At 32.3% G+C, this 25,164-nt stretch overlaps 1 protein-coding gene and 1 long non-coding RNA gene across 2 annotated transcripts in view; both read left to right on the plus strand.

The window, feature by feature from the left end:
• LOC129218978 (uncharacterized) overlaps window positions 1-25,164 on the plus strand; it is a 58,802-nt gene that overhangs the window by 5,862 nt on the left and 27,776 nt on the right. The window lies entirely within an intron of this gene.
• Window positions 627-8,791, plus strand: LOC129218303 (uncharacterized). Its single transcript, XR_008580312.1, has 3 exons — window positions 627-885; window positions 3,181-3,247; window positions 8,657-8,791. It is a non-coding gene; the product is annotated as an uncharacterized LOC129218303 (long non-coding RNA).

The raw sequence follows: 25,164 nt of genomic DNA on the forward strand, positions 1-25,164 counted from the left end.
GTCCGTTGTGTTTGTGGCAGTTTAGTGTAAATGTTTACAGGAATACGTTCTTGAAGTACTGAAAAGCATTATGTTTTTTTGTTTTGTTTTCTGCGTGTCCCTGCAGCATGTGAAAAAAAAAAAGGTGCTCGTTACAAAATGTAAATACACAATCATGCCGATACTTCGACTGTTGCAGATTCTGTTGATACTAAATTTAACAACAATATTTTTTTTCTGGTATGAAATTAGACAGTTGTGATTGACATTAATATAATGTGTTTTATTGCAAGCAAATTCATATACTCTGTATTATAATGCAAGCAGATGATGTTTAAAAATAATGATTTTATTGTTTTTCAAAGCTGAAAATTATTTTTCTTTATCTCATGCTTGGTTTTCTCCTTAAAGATGTTTATGTCATGATTCTGTAATTTTACTCCCTTAAAGTATTACGCCAAATTTTTAAGAGTAAATAAACCTGAAGTGATTTTGCTGTTATGCATCCTTTTATTACTTTATTGCATTCAACTGTTTAAAATTTTTCAGAATGATTTACTTCCTTTTTATTTTTGTCATTCGCAAAAAAAAATCATGTATAGTTTTTAATTTACTAATGCAATGATCATGCTCTTTTTCTGGAGAATTTCTTCAGTAGTATTTACATAAAGTTTGTCTGCGAGGTCACCAAGAGCCATTGAAATTTTTAGGAGCTGCTTTTTTTAGGAGAAGAGGGAGGCATGCCATCGTTCTTGGGGGACTTTACCAGCGCTGACAAGATTCCATGCCGCCCTAATCGAAAACTGGTTGACTGGGCATGGTTCGGAATCAGAATTATGTTAAGATTTTTATGGGGATGCCTGTCCCAAGCTAACAAGGCCCTTGCACTCACATGCATGATATAGTGTATGAAATTACTTTTTCTTCTCCTTTTTATTACAAAATTGTAATGCATTGTTATTTAAAGTCTGAACCAAATGATTGGTATGACAGCAGCAGTGTCATATGATTTTTTGAATTTTACTAAAGTTTATTTATAAACATTTAAATTCCATTGAACTAGACTATATTCTTAATACAGTCAAACCCTGCTATAACGAACCCTCAACGGACCGACTTGAGAGATCGCTATAACCGGGGGTTCGCTACATCCGATTTTCCAAAAAATAGTCAAAATTCGGTAATATTTTACAATAATAATCATCATAATTGCACAATGACTTAATTAGTAGTTAGGGTAATAAAATGAAGTTTTAGAAATAACTAGTAACTATATTTTACTCAATAATAAGCAAATTAAAATTTTATCTTTTTTTTATTTATCAGTAGCATAGAGGAAAGACGTTATTTTCGGTTGAAAATTTTTGGATTTTATATACATATCATTAATTTTTTTCTCAACTACTGCAAAAGAATCCACAATATGTTTGTCAAGGTTTTAGTCGCAAAAAAATTGTTCAAAATATTTGCAGCTGCTTTTGCAGCAGAAATGGACCCCAGATTTTTTGTTTGATTTATAAACTAGAGAGAGTTTCTTCACGTTCTTAAAGCACCTGGGTTTATTCGATTTTCCAATAACCATCAACTTTCGTTTTTCAGAGCCAGTCATGTTAGCACAAATAAGGGGTTATCCGTGTGTTGGAGTGTTTTCCGCTGACACATTTTTCACCTTTTAACTTCAATGTTTGATTTGGAGTCAGCTTATAAAATAAGCCCGCTTCGTCGGTTAAAAATATCCTTTTCGTCGTAATCTCAAATGATGTCTGGCCACACATTTTGCATCCAATCCTTCACATCAGAAGAGCACACACTTGCAGCTTCACCCACAACTTTTCCACTCGTTATGTTGTGCCGCTTCTTAAATCTATCCAACCACCCGTTAGAACAGACAAACCTTTTTTCATTAAAATGTTCGGCAAATTCATTTGCCTTTGCCTGCAGAATGGCTCCCGTTATCGGTACATTTCTGTTCCTCTGCAGAGTGAACCACTTAAATAACGCTTCGTCTACATTTTCCCTTTCTGCTTTTCGCATTTTTTTACAGCCGTTTATGTTTCTTTCATAGGCAGAAACAATTGCATCACGGTTCTTCCAAATAGTGGCTACAGTAGATTTTGAGAGCGAAAATTTTTTGCAAAGTGAGGATTGGGTTTCGCCACTTTCTAATTTGCGAATTAATTGCACATTTTCTTCAACAGAAAATGCTTTGCCTTTATTTCCGCTGGCCATGATGATTTCTACCTAGTTCACACGGTTATCCACAGTGGAAATTAAACTAAAAATCAGAGCAAACGCTCGAGTAACCAATAATCTCGTCCTCTGACTAAAACCAGTTGAGAAAATTGAGGGAGCTTGAAAACCGGCTCGTCCCCCCCCCCCCCCCCCGAAGCAGCAGCTGCTCTTGCAAGGAACAATAAAGGAGGAATGTGGTTTGGACTAGAGATTTCCTAGAAAAAGGGTTGAGAATTGTAGAAGATGGAGTTTGCTGAGAGAACAATTGCTAATGAATTTCATTGGGGCATGTTCGAAGAAGAACTTGGAAAAATCAGACATTTTAGGATCGTTATAGCCAATTTTTTCGTGTTTCCGGATCGTTATAAGCATATGGAATTGTATTAATGACATAGGGCTTCAGTTCGGACCAACTAAAAGGTTCGCTACAACCGGGAGATCGCTATATCCCGGGTTCGCTATAGAGGGGTTCGACTGTATTAGAGCGAGGTTTTGTTTTTGTGAACGACTTTATTTAACAACTACCAAATTTTTTATTAGTGTTTCATGGAACTTGATAGAAATACAGTCGTAACTGCATTAAAGGTACAAAGATAATTTTCATTTTGATTAAATTACAATAAAATACCATAAAAATTATTTTTCTTTAAAAAGCCGGCTTTTTACAGTGGTTTAAACCAAATAAAGCCGGCTGGCCTTTTTTGGCCCGGCTAAAATCAAACAGCCCTGCCTACTGGTCCCTTGAACCAGTCAGTGAATTATTTTTCTAACCCATGTGTAAGCAGTAGGTAGCACTGCATGAGTGATGGCCTGTTTTCAGTTTTCATAAACTATGTAAAATTGTCTACATTGTGATATCAATGCAGCATATATAGAAGATTCAAGGGGTACTATAATGAAGTACCAAATACATATTAACATACTATTGTACTTTTTGTCATTACATATAATTTTCTTCCTTTTTCTAAGGAAGAAAACTTAAAGGCATTGAGGAGCAGAATGGAAATGCTTCTACTTTAACTTTAAAGTCTAAAAGGTAATATCTTTTTCTATTGAATTTTCATGCTTTTTCTTTCTTTCAACTGCAAATAATATTTGTTTTTATTTGTCAGATTATATAAATCTAACCTCACTTTTCACCTTTTATTTCCATCGATTGACTTATGTTTTGCTTATGTGTTGAGCCAAGTTTCTTGAAGATCAAATCATGACAAATGTTTTAATGTATGCATACTGAAATTTTAACTAAAGGAGTTAGTTCTAATTTTGCTCCCCCCTCCCCCATATCTCTCCCTTTTCATGCAACTGAATTTTTAATTAAGTCCTTTGATTGTTTTATTATTTTTTCAGTTTCCTATAGTTCGGTTTAGAGCTGTTTTTTAGTCATAGGTATCTGTATGAAATGTTCCAAAATGAATATTTAAAAATCATTTTAAATACAGTGTAACTTTGATTTTAACGATACCCGATTTAACGATTTCCTGAATTGAGCGATACATTTCACTGGTCTGAATTTAATTGCATTGAATGTATACGCTCCTTGATTTGAAGATATCCTTATTTAACGAAAACTTTCTCCAGTCCTTTGACAATTATTTAATCGGGGTTATACTGTATATATTTTTTTTAATATTTAATAGCACATAATTGAGAGTGTAGCAAATCTGCTACTTATATTTTTCCATGACTTTGAATTAATGCTCTCACAAAAGCAACTATGTTATCAATCAAGTGCATGCTCATGTCTGTGTTAAGCTTGGTTTCAATGAATAAATTCTGAGGAATTACAAGAGATCTTACTGTTGGGGGAGGGGGGTTCTCAGGCTTAAATGCAGGGCTGACAAGAGTCTGTCGACTTAGTTGGAAAGTATGAGAGGGCTGGGGTTTGGTGAACAAACTGACAAGAATGCATGACAAAACAAAATCTGTGTTAAAACCTCCTTTAACCGACACACTCAAATATTGAACGTTTATTCCGAGTCCCAGTCCCTTTATATAGGCTTTTCCATATCATTCACTCTGAATAGCTTACACTCAGAAAACAGTTATTATATAAAACTGAGTGAATATTCAAGGGGTGACCATCCCTTGAGGGAAATGGTGCATTGCCTCCTAAGCTACGACCCCCCCCCCCCCCAAAAAAAAGCATTCAAAGATATAGTTTGTTTCAGTTTCAATAATACCATTCCCATTCCGTCAGGACCCCCTTCCCTGCATTAAAGAATTTTTCTACAGTTTACACCAATTACTATTTTCAAGAAAATATATGTTTGATTGAACAGAGTGTTGTTGAGTTGTACTTACTTTCTGTACTACTTTTCTCGCTTTTTTTTTTTTACCAATTTCTTCAATCGCCATGTGTTGAGATTGTTACTTCCCTGCAAAAAGTCGTCAAAACCCCTAACCGCCCAATCGCCTCCCCCCTCCAATAACTAATTTTTTGAACTAGTGATTGTTTTTTCTTTTTTCCCACTACAATATTCGTAACTTAATTTTGCATTTATTTGTGTAAATGTTATTATTTATTATTGGTCATTTATGGATTATTTTTTATTTAGACATTGACATTTCATCCAACTTCGATTGCTTATTTTTATGTATATATATTTTTTTTGTGACCATAAAAATCATCTTTTAAATAAGAAATCATTTGCGTGTTGTACACTATGTGCCAGGGCTGTACCCAGACTTTTGTTTCGAGGAGGGTTTTACCAAACATATTTCTTGTGCAAATTCAATATGATCAATGAAGTTCGATTTCATATTTTGTGTTCTGTTGCTTTTTGTTACAATAGATACTTAAAGAGCATTAACATGAAAAATAAAAGTACAATGTATTTCTTTCAATGAAAGAAAAAAAAAAATCTGATCTAAGTTTTCTAATCACTCAACATAGGCGGATATAGGCCGAAATATTTGGGGGTGCAACAATGACAGGGATCTGGGGAGGGGGGTATTCCCGGAATAACAAGGCAGTAGCGAAATCAGAAAATAATTTTAGGGCGGGACACACTTTTAAGTCTAAAAAACGCAATGTAAACCATATTTAGTAAGATTAGGGAATGGGCAATTCTTAACATTTCAAAACTGCAGAAAAAAGTCTTAAACGAAAGTCGATATTAGAAGCAATGGGTGAATCCAGCTACTGGTTTGGAATGGGATTCACGCTCCAGAAAAAATTTGAAATAATAGTTTTGAAAACGCAGTTTTACAGTTCTTGGTGATATTTTAGGGGCAAGAAAGGTGCGTGTGGCTCCAAGGCTATTCTTAGAACTTTTAGTCTTATAAAGTGATTCTAGTCCATATTTATAGTTTGAGTTAAGAATAATACTCATAGACTGTCTCCAATCGATTTTTTGAAAAGCAGATAGAAATACATACCCCCTTCTACCTCTAACTTTTCACAATAGAAGTTCCAAAAATATTATGGAGGTTAATTTTTGATGCTATTACCGGATGGGGTGTTCTGGAGCTCTCCCCTGGAAAATTTTCGAAATTGAAGTCCTAAAAATGAAGTTCTTCTGCAATACTCCATGGTATCAAAAAAAAAGGATTCTCCCACTTAAATATTTCGAAATAGAGTAGTTTTCAAAACCAAAATATTAACACTCCTTGATGATATTAGAGAAAGGGGGTCGGAGGCCCTTGTTCGAATATTTTCCAAAATTAAAGTCTTAAACACATGAGTGTAAGACGATATTTGGTAACGTTAGGGACACTGCAGTTTTTCAAAACTGAAGCTCCAAAAACGCAATTTTAAACTATTTTCGATATATTTAGGTGATTAGAAGATCTTCCTTGGAAATTTTGCGAAAGTGAAGCCTAAGAAACGAAATTTGAGTCAATCTGTAATAACTTTGGCTGAAGAAAAGGCGTTGGAGAAGAAAAATTTTGAAGATTAATAGAAAAAATGAAAACGAAACAGAAAAAATGAAAAAATAAGGGAGGGGGGAGATATGAAAGAAAGAGGATTTTGTGCGAGGAGGGGGGGAGGAGGCACACAATTCGCCGCCAATAATCTGAAGCTGTTGAAAAATTTAAATGTCAATATTTCTTTTTGAAAGAAAAATTATGATTTTTTCCCAACATTCTTTTTTTTCATAAAATAGCTGCGTTTTCCCAAAATGAGATCTTTTGTTCTCTTTAATAATAAAGAATATTTTTTTAAAACATCTACTCAATATTTTGTGGGGAGGGTCACCAGTCTTGTGTCCCCTCTCCCCTGGATGCATCACTGCAGCAAAATGTCCGGGAGTCCTCCTTCAAAAATTTTTGAAAATTTTCCTTAAAAATATTGGTTTTCGGTTGATTTCGGTGTAGATTTTATTGATAAAGTTTCTTGCAATAGCCATGTTTTTTTCGGACTTTATTAGCCATTGTTGTTTCAAAATAGAAGAATTGGTATTGATATATACGAATAAATACCCAATTACATAACATGTAATTATTCTATACAATAACACAGCACTGAACAATAAACTGTTTGAGAAGTTTCTTTATTTGCATGAAATTATTTATTAGGTTTTTCTTTTCCAAATGGATAAAATTACTTTAATTCTTAATATAAGCACAGTTATGTTTTTCTTGCACTAGCGATGTGTGGCGATACACTGGATTCAAGTAAATTTACTACTATAGCAGCTATGATTTTTTTTCCCCAACTGCGTTTCTGAGTGAAATGTACTAAACTAATTTTTTTCAGAACCCAACCAAAAAGTTTTGGGGGTGCGGCGCACCCCCTGGCATCCCTGTAAATCCGCCTATGTCACTCAAAAGGATAGATGTATTTACTCTATCTTTACTCATCTAAGCACATGACTAGCGCAGCCAGAAATACCTTCTGAAGGGTATTTTTGATCAAAAATACCTTCTGAAGGGTTTTTTTTTCCATCAAAACAGCCTTTTCATATGCAAAAACTACTGTATTATAATTTGCATTTTCATTAAAACCAATGCTTTTGAGGGTTGTTTTCAGCCCCTCTCCCCCTTCGCTACGCCACTGAAGCACATGTGAAGTAATACTTCTAAAATTTCTATTTTATGACATTTATAAAATGTGTAAGTGAGTTTAGTACTTTCAAATTTAAAGAATTTTGGTATTTTTGTTTGGTATTCAAAATTCAAAGGAAAATGGTGCATTGTTCTGTAGAAATGTTTACAATAAATGCAATAAAAATAAATACTGCAGATAAAACACCTTATTTACATTCTTATTCAATAATAATAATTTCATTTTTCAAATGAAATTGCGAAATAAATAAAAAAATTAAAAATAAAATAGTAATAGAAATGTTTTCAACAAGAAAAGTGTATAAAAACATCTTTTGAAGAAGTAGTTTTGAAAATTTTTGGTGCGGATTTATTTCTAAAGAAGTGGCTATTAAGCTAGAAATTTCTAAGTGTTGTTCTCTCCCCCCCCCCCCCCCCCCGTAGTAGTAAGTATTGCCTTTGCTTTAAACTGAAAGACATTCTTGATTTGATTTTGAGTTTAACATTCATGATGGTGCCTGTTAGGTTTTTGCAATGTTAATGGCGTGGGCGGGGGGGGGGGGCAAGGGCGGATTCAGGAGAGGGTCCCTGTGACAGTAATTTGTTGTGATTATTATTACTTCTTTTTTTCGATGTGAAAAATAGTACATGGAATGAATATTAACATGTGTGTGTGTTCCCGTTCTGTAAGGTATTTCTTCTCAGGGCCTCATAATTCAAAGGAGTGACTTGGTTCGTTTACTGGGGTTATTGCTATTTTGAGTTTTCTAATTGTTCATTTTCAAAATAACAATAATGACTAATGAGTTCAACGTTTTTTTAGAGCACTCTTCCACCTCAAACCACATGTGTGTCTATGCTTTTCCAATAATTTATAAATTTAATGCCATATATTCAAAGCTTGTGGTAGCGTGACCAGCCTATCTGCCAAAAGAAATATGACTTTTATGATGACAATTTGAAAAAATATGATCTATGGTGCAGGTTGCGACATTGAAAAAAATAAGGGGTTGGTAGGGTATAATTGAAAGGATTTTGATCTCATTGGGTTAGGGGAGGGGGGTGCCTTGTAGCACGTGAGGGGATGCACCATCATCCTTGGGTAACTGACTTGACTTAACTGATACTTTTTTACGTAGGTGGTACAACGTTCGCCATTAAAACATGACTCCCTTTACAACAATTTCTGGATCCGCCCCTGTGAGAAGGGGGATGAATCTTTTGATTACTCATTTTCAGTGAGGACTAAAGGAATAGGACAATATGTTGACAAGCCAGGAATAAGAATTTTCTTAGTACAATAGCTTATAAAATCACATGACTTTTTCCTATATTGAGCAATTTATGTTTTTCTTTCTCTTCCTCCCCCCCCCCCCCAACCCATTAATATTGTGCTGTCCTTTCTTGTGATTTTTGAAAATATTCTTATTTTTTCTCTTCATTAATTCTTTTTCAGATGGTATTGGAAAAAACATGACGGTAGCAGATGACCGAGGGAAAATGAAATCCTGGCTGAAGCATTCAGCAGACTAGATGATAAGGGAACAGCCAATAATTAAAGAAATCTATTGTATAAAATTTGTCAATAAAGGTGTTTCATTGTATTATTTTAGTACTGCTCTTTGTATCAAACTTCATGGAATCCATTAAATGCAATTCAGGTAAATTATATAAGAATGTTGTGCTACTTGTATTTCTTTTTTTTCTTTTACAAAACTAAGTCCTGGCTTAATGTATTTAATTATTTTCAGTTAGAATTTCATTGTGTATTGATAAGAACCAATTGTATACTAGTTTTATCAACTTGAGGGGAACTGTATTTCAGTTTAATATTGATTGCTTACATGCAGGGAATAAATTGAGAATTTCAATTGGAAACAAAATTTGCCTGCAATCTTAATATTATGTATACTGGGCTATAAGTTGTACTATGTATATTCAGGTTTTGGACAGTTATTAAAAGGAATAAATAAAATACATGTGAAAATGTATAAGCAGTGCAGGGGCTGCTCCATTGTAGGCAAGATATTTTATTAACAGCTAGTTCAAGTAGTTTTAAATAGCATTACTAAGAGGATTTTTTCAAGCCACTTGCTATAAGAAAATTCAAAGCTGTTGCTTAAAACTTGATAATCTCCAATTATATGTTTAATAAAAGGGCTACCTCTTTAAAGTTTTATCACAGCGAACTAAAATTTTGCATTTTAAATTCTTATAGTAGCTATAATAATAAATTCTTATATTAATAATTTTTTTTAAAAAATGGAAAGTCATAAGCATAAATAGACAAGTAAGAAGGTAAAAAATTTCATTCGAGGAATGCAATATGCCTAAACTGTATTTTTTGTGTTTTTCAAGCTGCTTTAGGAAAAGATTGTTGGACTCTCCATTCTCCAAAGAGCTTGGAAAAAATAATCAATAGAATACAATGCACCAAAACAATGAATGACAACTTTTTTAATTATCTGAGAGTAAAATTAATCTGAAAAAAAAAAAAAACTGAAAGGCGTTCAATATGTGTATTTTATAGTGATGATAAATATACTGAACTAAAATTGCTTTGATTGGCTTTTTTATTTTTTAATTTAATTTATATTTTTTAAAATTAGTTTACTTCATTTTGTCAATTAACATTGGGGCTGCAAACCTGATGAATTTTTAAGAGAAAAAAAATAATTGTAATAATAAAAATTTTCATAACTAAATGAGCTACAAAATGAAGTAAACTGAATTTAAAAAAATAATAAATTAAATTAAAAAATAAAATAGTCAAATAAAGCTCACTCTACGCAATATAAAGCACTATAAACGGTCACCCGACGCCGAAGGGCCCGTCTTTGGACGACCCTAGGAAACCGTGAGACCGTCGCTTTAATGTGGGTTAGTCCGCCCTAAGGCGTCCCTGGGACGTCTCTGCGTCGTCCCTTGTTAGTCGCCGTCCGTCTCCCGGACGTCAGACGGTGCCCTTCTAGGGACGTCTACAGACCGTTATTGAACCCGGACATGGGGGCAGACTTAGGACGCCGGGGAGTGACGTTGCCGGGACGCCTCTATCGTCAGCAGATGACGTCCCATTGACACCTGGGTGACGACATTATGCTGAGTGGGTAGTTGAAATTAGTTAACAAAAAGTTTATGTTAAGTGGTAAATTAATTATTGTCAGTTTGTAAATTAACATTAAACTGAAAGTTATCACATACAAAGTTTCCAAATATGGGTAAACCTCTGTCCTCCTGAAAATAAGTGATATATTGTAACGGATCCGGTGCGGCTTCAAACTTTCTTGAAAGGACGACACAGTTCTTGATGAAAAATACAGGAAATTTATTTACACTATGTACAGGAAAGATCGTCAACAACTGTTAAATTATTCATCAGCAATTAAGCAATTATCACACAACACCGTAAACTCAACGTTTACACACGTATTTACTTCCAAATACGAAAACAACACAGCAAAATGCCTCGCAATAAACAGAGCTAATACACTCTCAGTACAAATTCTCAATCGAAACTAAACTTTTTATCACGCGGGACGCTTTTATGAACATTGAAAGAAATCTCTCAAATATTCCACAACATTCCAAACGCTTCATGAAAATAGTAGACCGTTATCAAATTTTATCAATGAACAAAAAAAGAAATAGGGGGCTCGTATACTTTAGCCGAATGTATAGGGGTTGTATATTCATTACGGGAAACTATTTACAGGTTACGTTACTACAATAATTACTATTTACAGAATTTGTAACAATATTTTCTATTGATAAAAAGGGCAAAATAAAAGAAAAACGTAAAACGAAAACTGTTCTAGAAATTACTTTGAAAATGCATGCGATAATTTAATAAAATATTAAAGCTTTGTAATATATTTCAACAAAATATGTACATTTGTACTTATGCCATTTTATTTGAAAACTAGAAAGTCATCCGTCAAGGCATGACGGGTGAAAATTGCTTCAACTCTTCTTCATTTGAACGAAGCAATTGCCTGTTTGGTGATATTTTGATAGTTGAAATTTTAACTCTAACACCAGTGGATTAACCCTAAACTCCAGTAGATAGCGTTCATTGTTTTCGTTTCTTCATTCCTCTGATATGACACAGCCTTACCAGTAAAACTGTTCAAGTTACCGGATCGAGTTCAGCCTTGTCACAATGAAGCCTTTCCTTGCATGTTAAACATTACCAAAACATATCGAATTACATATGCCGTGGTGCAAATTCATTGTTGAAACACGCGGGTTACTTGATCATCAGCATTATTTATATGAAGATAAATAAATCTTATGGAGTCGAATGTATAACTATATGAATGTTACATAACGTAACCCTGTTTGATTGGAACATTTCAGGCAAAATCCCACAACTCTCTCAACAAAAATATTAACAAGGTTTCATTTAAAAAGCTTGAATTAGTTTTTATTTATTTACATTTATAATATTCTTTTGATAATACGAAATAGAATGATATTTCTAATCTTATCCGTTTTCTAATTATTATTCCTAATCATCAATTACAAGCTTGAACAAACTATTAACTCTTTGAGGGACGGAGGCTTCCTTTGTTGCAACCATTTTTTATATATATTTTTTTTCTTTCTTCAGCCAACTGACACAGTGATTTCAGTTAGCTGAAAAAAAAGAGAAGCAAGAAATAAATGATGTTCTCAAGTGAAGTTGCTATTCCTCAAAGGGTGAAAGCTGTTCGAAAAAATTTTAAATATAGGAAAAGGCGTATTTTATCATTATTTTTTTCTTTCTAACGGGGCTGTGTTAGAGGCTTTAGCCTTTTGCGGAACAAGTGCGAACCAACGATATGGCATCCAGTCATTCATATGCCACCATTAAGGCGCGGATGTGAATGTCACAGGAAAATTTGATGCCCAGTTTCCACCAGATGGAGACACCTGAGCTCTCTTCGATGCGAAACTGCAAAAGGAATTTAATTTTGTCAAGAGTATTCACAGTCAAACGACCTAAGGGATCTTTTACATGCCGATTATGGAATGTATACCTAATGAATTAAATTAAGCATCTGTGTAATTTTATTTTAACAACATGTTGTTAATTTTAACAACAATACATATCATATTTTACGACGCAGGTAATGATTTTTCTTCTTCAATACGATGTTAGCAAAACACTCTATTGAAAGAAATAGTAAATATTTTTAGCTTGAAAGAAAATAAGTGTTTAAAAAAAAGGCAATATATAAAAGAAAAGCTCAAAAACATTTACCTCGTATTCACTTTTTTTGTTTTTTTTTGTTTCTTTGCTTGTAACGCAGTAAATAGCGGTAATTTTCACCTAGTAATTTATAATTAAATGCACATGCCTGTTTTTTGTTTCGTTTAATGCTACCTTCATAATTTACTAAAGATGGATGCATAGATGCTAATTAAATAACTCCTTAGTACAAAGCCAGTGAATAACAATCAGAAAATGTATTCCAATGATGCAAATACAAATATGTTTTATGGAACAACATAGAATAAGATTTTTTTTCGTCAATTAAAAACTAACTGTTGTTCTTTTGGGATCATAGAATCACAATTCAGTAAGATTTAAAAGTAATAATTTCCAATAAATTACTTATTACATGCGTTAATATGGCCGAACTTGTAATTTCATAAACCGATCACAGTAAAATATTCAAGCAATTTTCAATTTAATTTTTCTGTAAAATTTTGATACCATAAAAAGTTTGTTACATCAACTTCAAGTTTTATTTATTCATTTATTTTATTTATTTTACCTTCAAACACGAATTTTTTTTTTTTTTTTTTTTTTGGGGGGGGAGGGTGCATTTTATATGTTCCATGATCATGCTTAAATATTGGAGGGAAAACATCAGTAAAAAATCTACGTAATTTGTTACTCAGAAAGGAGAGAGATGTTAAAAGTAATCGAAAAGTTCAAATAAAATTTTTATCAAAATATAAAATGAATCTGAAATGAACCATGCCAAAAATATAGAGTTAAAATGAAAAAAAAAAAATCAATAATTATTTTTCTCATCCTCAAACACACGAAATGTGTAGAATTTCTTTTTTCGCTGCTGGCTTAGAATCTAAAATTAGTTTTTAAATGGGAAAAAAACATTAACACGTAAAATTGCTCGGATCATCAAGAAAACTTTAAAAGGGAGCACTGCGACTTACCTAGTTTGGGTAAACTTCATTTTCTTTTGCATACAATTTTTTGTTCAAGATATGTTTCCTATAAGTATGACATAGATAAAAACTGCGTGTTAAAACAGAAAAGAATCGGAATTCAATTACTGATTCACCAGGAACGCACCTCACTCTGACTGTCTTTCGTACAACATGCGCCTACGAAATCCACGAAAATCCAAAAAGAAAAGAGAAAGAAATAAAGAAAATCACGCCAATGAGACTGTGGGATACGGCGGAAGTGGCAATAAATGCTTGTTTTTACTTTGCCAATGGCAATTTGATGGACCAAGGAGAGGGGCTGAATTTCAAGGTCACAGGACCCAGCTGGTTTGAAAATCGAAAGGGACATTTCCCCGTTTCGGACGAAGTAGGTGACGCAGCAAAAAGCAGACGAAAATTGGGAACCTGCAGTTGTTGAACGAGGTTCTCGTGTTCTGAATTGACTCAAGTGCTCAGAAAATTGCCGATTACTGGGAATATTTAACGGGAGAGAATGCTGCGTTTTATAAAATAATTATCTTTCGGAAAAATTTTGTTGATGCAAGATGCAACAACTGAGAAAAAAGGAGAGGGGTCTTTCGGGAAGGGGGGGGGGGTCCGGACCCCATGGACCCACCCCTTGGCTACGTCCTTGGTACCAGGATCACCCAGCAGCTTGAGAATGCCTCCCAATCAGGACCAGCAGCGCAGCAGCAGTTTGCTTAAATACCGGAGCCACCGAAGCAAGGAATCAGTCTCGCAAAACTCAAACCACTGATGATGGCTGCAGCAAAGCAAGCCGAAACGTCTGGAATTTTTACTCCAATTAGACCATGGCCAATAAGCCCGGAAATGTTATCTCCTCATATTTTAGTACTTGATCATATAGTTTTACAGTATTGTTCTAACTTTGTAAGAAGCAGCCATTTTAAGTTTAATAGAAAAAATAAACTATAGATTTCTCAGTACAACTTTTTTTCCATTACAAGTAGTGCATAAAAGGAAAAAGAATAGAGGTAGGGGGTTTTTTTTGATAAGCATTTTAGATTTGGAAATTTTAGATTTGTTTATAAATTTGTAACGTTTCAAATACCAGTAAAACTAAATAACCTATTTCTCACTAAAATGAATTGCCCAATACGTGCATTTCCAGTAGATATGAACAAATCAATAACTTTCTAGATACCTTCTGAACTAAGAGCTGTCAAAAGCGATGCATTGACAATAGAGATGAGACGGGCTTGGGCTCTAGAAACGAAAAAAGGTTTCAGGCTCGGGCGGGCTCAGACTCAAGCAAAGATATTCAATTGTCAATTTCCAAACACATTCAATGCAAATAAAAAAATTTCTACTCGGAATTTAAATCAGTTCAATCAATATGAAAATCAAACAAAAAAAGAAAAAGAAATTAACGTTTATTTATAGTGGTTTTTTGCGATAACTATTGCAATATGTCATACAGTAAACGCATTTGAAGTGGAGCATTTTGAGAAAATTTAGAAACTTCTGTTAATGAAGAACATTTGATATAACATTTTTCATTAACAGAAAGATCATGCCAGACTGTATAAGGCTCGGTTTTTGATACAAGAAAGTTTCCTTCGGGCTCAGGCGGGCTCGGATTTTAGTCCAAGACAATATCACCCGGGCTCAGTTACAAATTTTCGTGCTCGAGCTCTCAAAAATGAGCCCGAATTTATCTCTAATTGACAATGCCTCTTTTAATACTGTTTAGGAAATGTTGAGAACAGTTAATTTTGAAGAATTTCGTAAAACGTCCAATTTTAAAATGAAAAATGCTGTGAAAAGTTTGCGTACAATAAAATATTTTGCAAGGAAAATAATTAGTGATTTCAATGATATTCTTTGCTGCAGTTTTCTGTTTTGATTATAAAACAGTTTGTGAAAGATTTGTGAACAAATTTAAGTCATTTCTAACGAAACCCCAGCTTAAGGCAAATAGAATGTAATAAGTGATTCTAAAAAAAAAGAAAATTGTGTTTTATTAATCAATTATTTAAATTCTTAATTAAAATTTGTTTGTACAGTTCGCTAGAAAATTAAATCCCAATAGATTTTAAACTTGGATCTCTTACCAAATTTTGCAGTTCCTAATACTAAAATATTACTCGTTAAAACTTACTGTCGAAATTTTGTAAAACGGCCTCAAGAAGATTATTTTGTTCTTACTTTTAATGTTATAGAAAGCAAAATTCATTTTTAGCTCAAAAATGTAAATGTGTTTTCTGATTTTTTTAAATAATTGACTATCTATATTCATTTATTGCATTGATTTAAAAGTTATTAAAATATTTTAGATATTTTTAGATATTTTCAAAAACTCATGATTATAAATATAATTAACTAAGTAATTTTGCTTTACGTTAGATTTACATTAAACATCGTTTGCACAAAAATTAAAACATTTTCATAGAAAGAAAAAAAAAAAGAAAAATCAAAACCATCTCAAAAAGTAAATGTGTATTCTGATTTTTTTCAGCTAACAATCCATATTCATTTCTTAACACTGATTCAGAAATCATTAAAATATTGTATATATTTTTAGATATTTTCAAAAACTCTCATAATTGTGATAGTATATAACTTCCCCATTTGTTTTGCTTTAGTTTAGATTTACATTAAATATTGTTTGCACAAAAATTTAAACCATTTCATAGAAGGAAACTTTCATAAACAACCAGTAGAAATGAGTTAAAAGGAAAAAACTTTTTAAAAAAAGAAAAAAAAATTGATGGAATTTTATTAAAAACTGTCTTAGAATATGGTTTTAAAAAAACTAAACTTTTTTTCTTCTAAAATTTAGTGCATTCCTTTAAAAGAAAGAAACAAAATTTCACAATATTTAAAAGATAATTACTTAAATTATTTCAAATTCCTTTTTTATTTAATCATAATATTTCCTTCAAAACATTTAATTAAAAAATTTTTTGTTAAATGTAATAAATTATGAATAATCACTATAGATTACTTGGTATCACAGATAAAAATGAATGCCGTAAACTTTTTTTAATTCGAAAATAACCTATCAAGGTCTTTTGGATGGATTTTTTTCATGGGGAACCCGAGGTGTTCAATTTCAGATGATGATAATTTTGCATTAAAACTAACGTAACGTTACGCAAAACTAATTTACTATCCTCAGTGTTATATTTCTTTTTTTGCGGCTCTATTAACATACCTTGATCAAAATCACTTCATTCAACTTTTTTCCGCTGCATACATTAAATTATATTCAAAATCAGAAATTGGGAAAAAAAATGGCTAACATTGCTACATCATTTAGCTTTCAAATTATCTGTAATATCGATTTTCGGTTACACCAACCTTTGATGCTTTTGAGAGCAATTTGTCCATCCTGTCATCCTCTAGAGGCATGTGATGGACCAAAAAAGGTTGGAAAACACTATTTAAAGGCTTTATACTATTTGTACCTTTATGAATTTGAACTTTAATAAACAAAAACAAATTAATTTGAAGTAATCGTTATTTCAAGTTCATATAATTAAAAGTGCAGAAAAAAAAAGCAAACAATGATGATTAAAAATAGTAAACTTACTGCAAAACAGTTCTTATCATTTTTGATTCAAAACAGATGTAATTCCACACTGTGTAACAAATAACTCGTTTTTTTTCTCTGAGATGAAATTGCGCAGAAAGAAAATTACCTAATTGGTTGAAAAAGACATGATTCCGTCTATTGCATACAAAGTGGCGGGAAACTGAACAATAAACATGAAGGAAAAAGAGAAGGGAGCGGGGAGCTTTCTTCAGGCATTTCGTGTGTTACCAGCCGGTATACATCCTATTCTTTGGATAGAGTTAGAGGTGTAGACTGGTATTTTTCTTTGGTAGCCAGTGGCTACTAACACCAAAGACGTTGGTAGCCACTTCAAATTTTTGGTAGCCTTACACACACATACACACGTATCTCTTTATATATATTTATATATACGTGAAAGTAAAAAATTTTACCTTGCCTAATAAAAATCAGTACCAGTCATTATTTTCTTTTTCTCATTGAAGAAATCAGAATTGTAATTTGGATTGAAATATAATGTTGCTAATATCAAAGCTAATTAAAATTTCAGTTTACAGATCTATTCAATAGCTATAAAACAAGATATATTAGTGCAGTATACAGGTGTAAAACTATATAGTAATCTTCTGGAAAACATTCTGCAGTAATTAGTCACAGTTTGTATGTGATAATATATACATGTGTAACACCATTGTCACATTACATATTTTGGATGTGGAGAAATAATTATACTTCATAAAAATTATTTTTGAAGAAGAAATTGCCGCTCGAACTTGTAATGCATGTTTTAAGTCAAAAAATGAGTCAAAGTATAAAACTGTGTGATACATTTACAGAATTAGTTTATGTTCTTCAAAAAGAATAATTGATTGAAAGTTCTAATAGCGGGGACATTTAACTAGGGATATTAATATATTTTGTTAAAATCAACAAAATAAGCAATTTTCTTTGATAGTTACTTTTGAATATTTTCAAATCATAGATTTATTAGAATTTATACAATATTAATATTAAAAAGCCTCTACTCTAGTGATCAAAACAGAAAAAATAAGAATTAGTATATTTTGAACAATTTAATATAATTCTGAAAAATTTGACACCTAGATCGATTGGCTTTAATGGATACCTGCCAGTATAAGTTTATGGCCTTACTGAAATCCTTGTTTGCTATTTTTTGGCCATTAAATTTGATTCTCAACCTTGCTTCAAGTGTGTCTCGTTTTAAAGACATGCTCTTCATGCCTATAATATTTTTCCTGGAACTCCACACTCTGTCACCCTCATCATTACTAGAGGTAATGCAAAGCATTATATAGAGTACTTTTTGCATTATTTTGAGGTGACCCAGTTGGTCTCTCCACAGCATTTTTCATTACTAACACTGCAACATGCTATAAAATATCCCTTGTTTCTAAGGTTTGAGATGTTTTCGCAACAATGTCTAAAAAATCTGCAAAGGCTAGTTTAAAAAAATACAGTGCAAACTTTTAAGTTAGCTTTTTGCAAAAATTTTTACTTCTGATGCATGGTATTACTGTAAGATAAAAATAATTAAAATACAATTTAATTAAAATAAAAAATAAATAAATATGTAAGCAGAGAATTCATTTTTAATTATTAAAATATAGTTTTCAATTGTCAAAAACTTTGAAAGGTTCCAACATTGGAAGTAATTTTTCATGAATCTAGTGTACAATGTCGGCATGTCTCCCAAAAATAAATGTATTTATTATTTATTTAAATAAAACTTAAAATAAGCTAATTTAAAGTAGCTTATGCCGAAACAACTTCTGATTGTCAAAAACATTAAAATATGTACAAGATGCAATAGGATTGAAATCTCAAGCCACGTGATGCTGTTTCCTGTGAAGTACGATTACAAAGAAAGCATGGGTCCAAAAATCAATGCCTTCGTTAAAGTTAAACGTATAGTAAGCTTATCTAAGGTAGCCTGTCGTAAAATAACTTCGGATTGCCAAAAATATTGAAATATTTACCAGATGCAATACGATTGAAATATCAAGCACAAGATGCAAATCTCCGCGAAGTACAATTTCAAAGTTTGACTTCAAAAGCAGATTCATTTATTAAAATTAAAATATAAAACAAGCTAATCTTAAGTTGATATGTCAAAACAACTTTCTTTTGTCAAATAAATTAAAATATGTACAAGATGCAAAAATATCAAAATCTCAACAAGAGGTGCAGTTCGCCACAATGTACGACTAGAAAGGAAGCATTGGTCCAAAAATAAATCTATTCGTAAAAATTAAATATAAAATAAGCTAGTCTAATATAGCCTGTGTCAAAATAACTTCGATTATCAAAAATATTAAAATATTTACAAGATGCAAAAGGATTGAAATTTCTATCACAAGATGCAATTTTTCGCTCGAAATACGATTTCAAGTTCAACATGGCTTCCTAAATCATTCATCAATCATTTGACTTTAATTGGGTTTGGGGATCGTTTCTGCTGAACTGTAGGGGTTTTTCACTTCCCCCCTGAATACACAGTGTCTAGCCACAAGCAGCCGGTTTTGCACATCAAGCGCGAGCCATTTTGCAAATGCAAAAATGCATATATGTATATTTTTGTTCTCCATCCCCCCTTCCCCCAGAAAATTTTGAAATGACGGACCCGAAGAAGGCTCTTTTCTAAATTTGAATGCCTGAGGAGGTCCTGTGTAGTAACTTTTTTGCAAAAAAAAAGAAAAAAAAACTTTTTTGTAGGTAGTTTGTGGAAAGGGGAACTGTGTGTTTTTGTGATATATTACCTTTTGTAACCTTCATAGTGCTATTTTGTGTTGCCAACTTAAGACCAAAAACTTTTCCCTTTTTAATGAGCACCCAAGTAGAAGTACACACTTTAAAAATCAGTCACAAAGTAACTAAAACCAAATGCATCAATAAGTTTAGAAGTGGAAGCAACCGTCCACTAACAAACGATGTTTAAAAGATTTTTTTCGCTTTTTTATACTGAGGGCTTCTGCTGCTGCTACCCTTACTCAGGCCGTCATTTAGGGGGGAACAGAAAGGGAAATTTAATGTTTAGCTTTGTATTCTAATAAATATCAATAGTTTAACTAAATGAAAAGCATAATTTCAATTTGTGGTCGAAATTTTTTTATTTGTACAAAGGATCAAAAACTGTCATTAGAAGAATCTACATTTCAGTATACAATTTATTTATTTTTTTTTCTGTACAAAAAACTATTCCATTGTAGTCTGAAATCTTAAACCTGATACTTTTATTTTCGCTTACATTATGCTTTAATTTTTTTGACCGGGGCCAAAGCTTTAAAAAAAAAAGAAACATAAAACTAACAATTAATTTAGCTACAGCTTGCATCAAACTTTCGTTCCAGCTAGAAGTGTTTCTATCACTTTTTTTTTTACCTCACTTGTGTTATTTATTGTTTTCAAATGGTCTTGCAATGCTCGATATTTTTTTTTTTTTTTTTTATGCAGGATCGTTCTGGCTGGGCCCGAAAACTTTTTCTTCTGGTTACCATTCGAACGCTCTGCCGATTGAGATATTCAGCTCTATCGAACACAACGCAAGTTGAACTTATAAATTTAACCAAAAACCTCAGTCTGGTGCTTTTAAACATGTTTTTTTTTTTTTTTTTGCAGAAAAAAAAAACAATTTTTAGACTGTGGGTCAATTTTTCGTCATTTGTATTAAAATTTTGTATTTGTATTTATAAAATAAGATGTAAATCAAAGAAATTGATCAAGAATTGAGGAAGATCTCGCGTACGAATAAAAATCAGGCTACAGAAATTTACTGCCGGGGGGAAAGTCACCCATTGTAAAATCCCACTGTAAAAATTCAAAATACTGGCTTGCCCTTTCTTACTCCCTCTGGAGATGGATATACTTGTAGATTTCAGATTGCATGCAGGGCTGCGGAGTCGGAGGGAAAATGCTGAAGTTAGAGGCTCTGACTTCAGAAATTTTGGAGCCTTTGACTTTTTCCCAAAAATAATCTGATTCCGACTCTGCAAGTACTGGCAATGTTGTGGACTTGGAGGGAAAATGACTAACTCTGACTCTTAATTTTAAGCCTTCCACTCCCGACTCAAACTCTTTTCCACCAAATTCAACCCTACTTCGGCTCTTCAACTTTAACTCTGTTCATTTATGTATAATAATAAAAATACAAATGGTTTGATACTTTTCCATTATCCTACTTCTGCTGTAGTCGTAAGCATGATTTTGGTAGCTTTGAAGGAAGGTCTATGAATGATCATCTGCTGTGTACCAAAGTGATAGAACTCACTTCATTTCTGAGGGGGGATACCAGAAAATATTCTTTCTTATGGATGATAGTGTCCCAGCCACCATCTGCTCTTGGAACGGTCTTGCTTGAAGGCCTTGGTCTGAAATATATGTTATTAACTAGAGATGCAATAAATTTTATGTTTATCTGCAATTCTGTGCAAATTCATAAATTCATTATTTATTGACCTATTATTTGATAACTTATCATCATGGTAACATGTTATGTTAGAATCTGGCATTTTTAAAAACCTAAGTTGCTTAAAATATCATTACAATTTGTTCAAGTGATTTTCTGAAATTTTTGTCTCTTTATTGACAGTAAAATTGATATTTCTAACTGATAATCCTTATATATTATTTCTGTAGCCTGTTTTCTGTTCCTAGGCGAGATCTTCCTCATTTCTTGATCGATTTCCTTGATTTACATTTCATTTTAAAGCTTATCGTGCAGGCTAACGACAAAAATAGACCCACGGTCTAAAAATTGCTTTTTCTGTCAAAAAAAACCTGTTTTAAAGCACCGGACTTAGGTTTTCGGTTAAATTTATAAGTTTAACTTGCGCTGTGACCGACGGAGCTGAATAGCTCGATCGGCAGAGCATTCGAGTGATAACCAGAAGAATGAGTGTTTGGGCCCGAACCGAACCATCTGCATCAAAAAATTAGACAAACAGCATGCATTACATGAACATATAAAAACAATAAATAATATAAGTGAGGTATTAAAATAAATGAGATTGATACACTCCTTGCTGTTACAAAAACTTAGTTCAACATGTAGCTATATCGATTCTTAATTATAGATTTATTTTGTTTTTAAAGCTTTGGCTCTGGTCAGAAAGCTAAAGCATAATGTAAATGAAAATAAAAGTATCAGGTTTAAGATTTCAGACTACAATGGAATAATTTTTTTGTTCAGAAAAAAAAATAATAAAACGTATACTGAAATGTAGATTCTTCTAATGACAGTTTTTGACCCTTTGTACAAATAAAAAAATTTCTGCCACAAATTGAAATTGCGCTTTTCATTTAGTTAAACTATGAATATTTGTTAGAATACAAAGTAAAACATTAAAATTACTAACAACTTGATGGGTAAAATACCATTTTTTTTTCTTCTTTTGTCAAAAATCAAATAGATAGTCACATTTTTACTATATTTCGAAAAGTTACGCTTAAAAAACGAACTTAGTTCAGCTGATTTTGTATTTTATCCGTTCGGTTAAATGATGAACATGTGCTGCCATCTAAGCCATAACGTCCAAAGCAGCCTGCGGTAATAAATTGTATAAATTTTCAAAAATAAAAACACTTTTCTTCAATATTTTATCTTATATAGTATTTCTGTGAATTATTTTTTTGTCGGTATGCAAGATATTTCTTATTTCTTGAAGAAATTCCCCCACATTTAAAGCTTATGGGGCCGGCTAATGATGAAAAATAGACTTACGGTCTAAAAATCAATTTTTCGGAAATGCCCCTTGCTGTTGCAAAACATTGATGCAGCCTGTAGTTCTAATGCAAATTTTTTTAAACAAAATTTTAATAGAATTTTTCAATTTTCCGACAAAAAAAAAATACAACTAACCTGTTTTCTTTTTTTTTAATAAAGCTTAAAAGTACTGGACTTAGTTGTTCGGTTAAATTGATAACTTTTTCGTTAGAGCGCTCGGCCATAAACTAGCTGAACTTCGGGTTCGCATGAGCTGTCCGACATTATAGCTAATTTAGATTAATATTACATGTACTCATAACATACCACAAATAACACATGTAAGGAAATAAAATAAATACAATGGGAATACGCTACTTGGCGTTTCGACTCCTCTAGCAGGATATAGTTATTATTCCGATAAGTTGACTATTAATCGAAAGGTGTTCTTACTTTTTTTTTTTTTTTTAAAGCTTTGACTCCGTTCAGACCACTAAGCTTAATGTAAGCATAAAAAAAGTATTAGATTTAAAAATTCAGATCTCAAGGGAATCCTTTTTGTGCAGAAAAACTTTTTCATTGTATGCAGAAATGTATATTTTTCTCATAGCAGTGTTCGACATTTTGTATAAATGAAAAAATACTAAGCCCAATTGAAATTACGAGGGCCACATTGAAATTACGAGTTTCACCCAGTAAACCTTTAACTATTTATTCGAATGTGATATAAAACATTAAAATTATTATCAACTTCATTAGTAAGAAATCATTTTCTACTCCTCTGATTTCAGATGGGGGGGGGGAATGCATTTTGTCTACGTTCGAAAAATTACCCTGAAAAAATGGACTCGGTTCAACTGGTTTTAGTTTTGAATTTTAAATGTTCGATTAAAAGAAAGACATGTGCTGGCATTCAATCCGTAACGGTTAAAGCAACCTGCTATGCGAAATTGTATTACTTTTCAAAAATAAAACACTTATTTTCAATCTAATTTATTATTTCTCTAGAATGTTTGTTTCAATTGCTACACGAGATCTTCCTCATTCCTTAAAAATATTCCATGTTTTACGAATAATTTTACAGCATATCATGCTGGCTAATGACAAAACATAGACGCATGGTCTTTTTTTTTTTGCAAAAAACTTTTTTTTTCTATTTTTTATTACATATTGCTTCAATGAATAGCATTAAAAAAATGTTTTTTTAATCAGTCAAAATGCCGCCTCCCTGACTGCTGCGCCCCTAGTAAGAGCCACTCCCGCCAACCCCTAGTTACGCTACTGTATATTGTACAGCTGCAAATTTCTTGTTGAAAATTACACTGGTGTAAGAAATTAAGAGAATTTTCAGATATGGTCAATTATCTCCAGAACTACTGGGTCGATTTTAATGAAATTAAGTCTGTACATTCATTGAAACAGTGCGAAACAAATAACAGTCCAAGATACACACGCATGATCATAAATGACACTCGTTAGAGTTAGATGGTATGAAACAGCGGTTCCAAAATTGAACAACAAAATGGGTTAATGGGGGTATGGCCCCCCTCTAACACACCTACCCAGTAAGCAAAATATCTTGCCTCAGCATTGCATAAAGGTTGACATGCAAGAAAAATCATCTTGCATTAATGCTGCCTCAATATTGTTATGTTACTCCATTTATGCTGTCAGCAGGCTGCCACAATATTGACTGACAAGGTGTATGCAGCATAATATCAGGAAAATATCAAGGTATGCTGCTTTTGTAATATTGCATACGTATTGATATGACAGGATAATATCAAGATGTTGTCATGACAGCATGAAATCAAGGTCTAGGCAAGATGATCTTGCTTTTGTAATCTTGCATACGTATTGATATGACAGGATAATATCAAGATGTTGTCATGACAGCATGAAATCAAGGTCTAGGCAAGATGATCTTGCTTTTGTAATATTGCATACGTATTAATATGACAGGAAAATGTCAGGATACATTGACATGACAGTATGAAATCAGCACGTTTGCAAGGTGTTTTATCCATTTATTCATTTGTATTATTTTCACTTTAAACTCGAGAATTAAATTTCATTCTTTAATCATTAATGTTATTCTTCAAGATAATTTTCTAGCCTAAGAATATTTTCTTAAAGCTGACATCTGATCGGAAATTCATATAAAGATATTAATAGTACTCGCAATTTAATTTAAAAAATGAAACTTTCTTCGTTTTGCATAATACTTGACTTATTTTTTTTAATTCATGCTTCTAATTGTACTATAAAGACATAAAATGCCTAGTTAGGAATAATTGCGGAAGGTTTTATAGCACATTTAATAGTAAAGATAGCAAAATAATAAATAAATAAATAAATACAATAAGGAACATTTTCAAATGGATGTCAGCATTGAAAGTATCCCATGGACAAAACATATGAATTTATCTTAAAGAATAACATAAATAACCATTGAATAAAATTAATCTTACTCGTGAGATTGAAGTGATAATACGAAATTCTGGGCTTCATGTCTTTTGTTTCGAAG

The sequence above is a fragment of the Uloborus diversus genome, chromosome 3, assembly GCF_026930045.1.
Source record: "Uloborus diversus isolate 005 chromosome 3, Udiv.v.3.1, whole genome shotgun sequence".
Taxonomy (NCBI): domain Eukaryota; kingdom Metazoa; phylum Arthropoda; class Arachnida; order Araneae; family Uloboridae; genus Uloborus; species Uloborus diversus.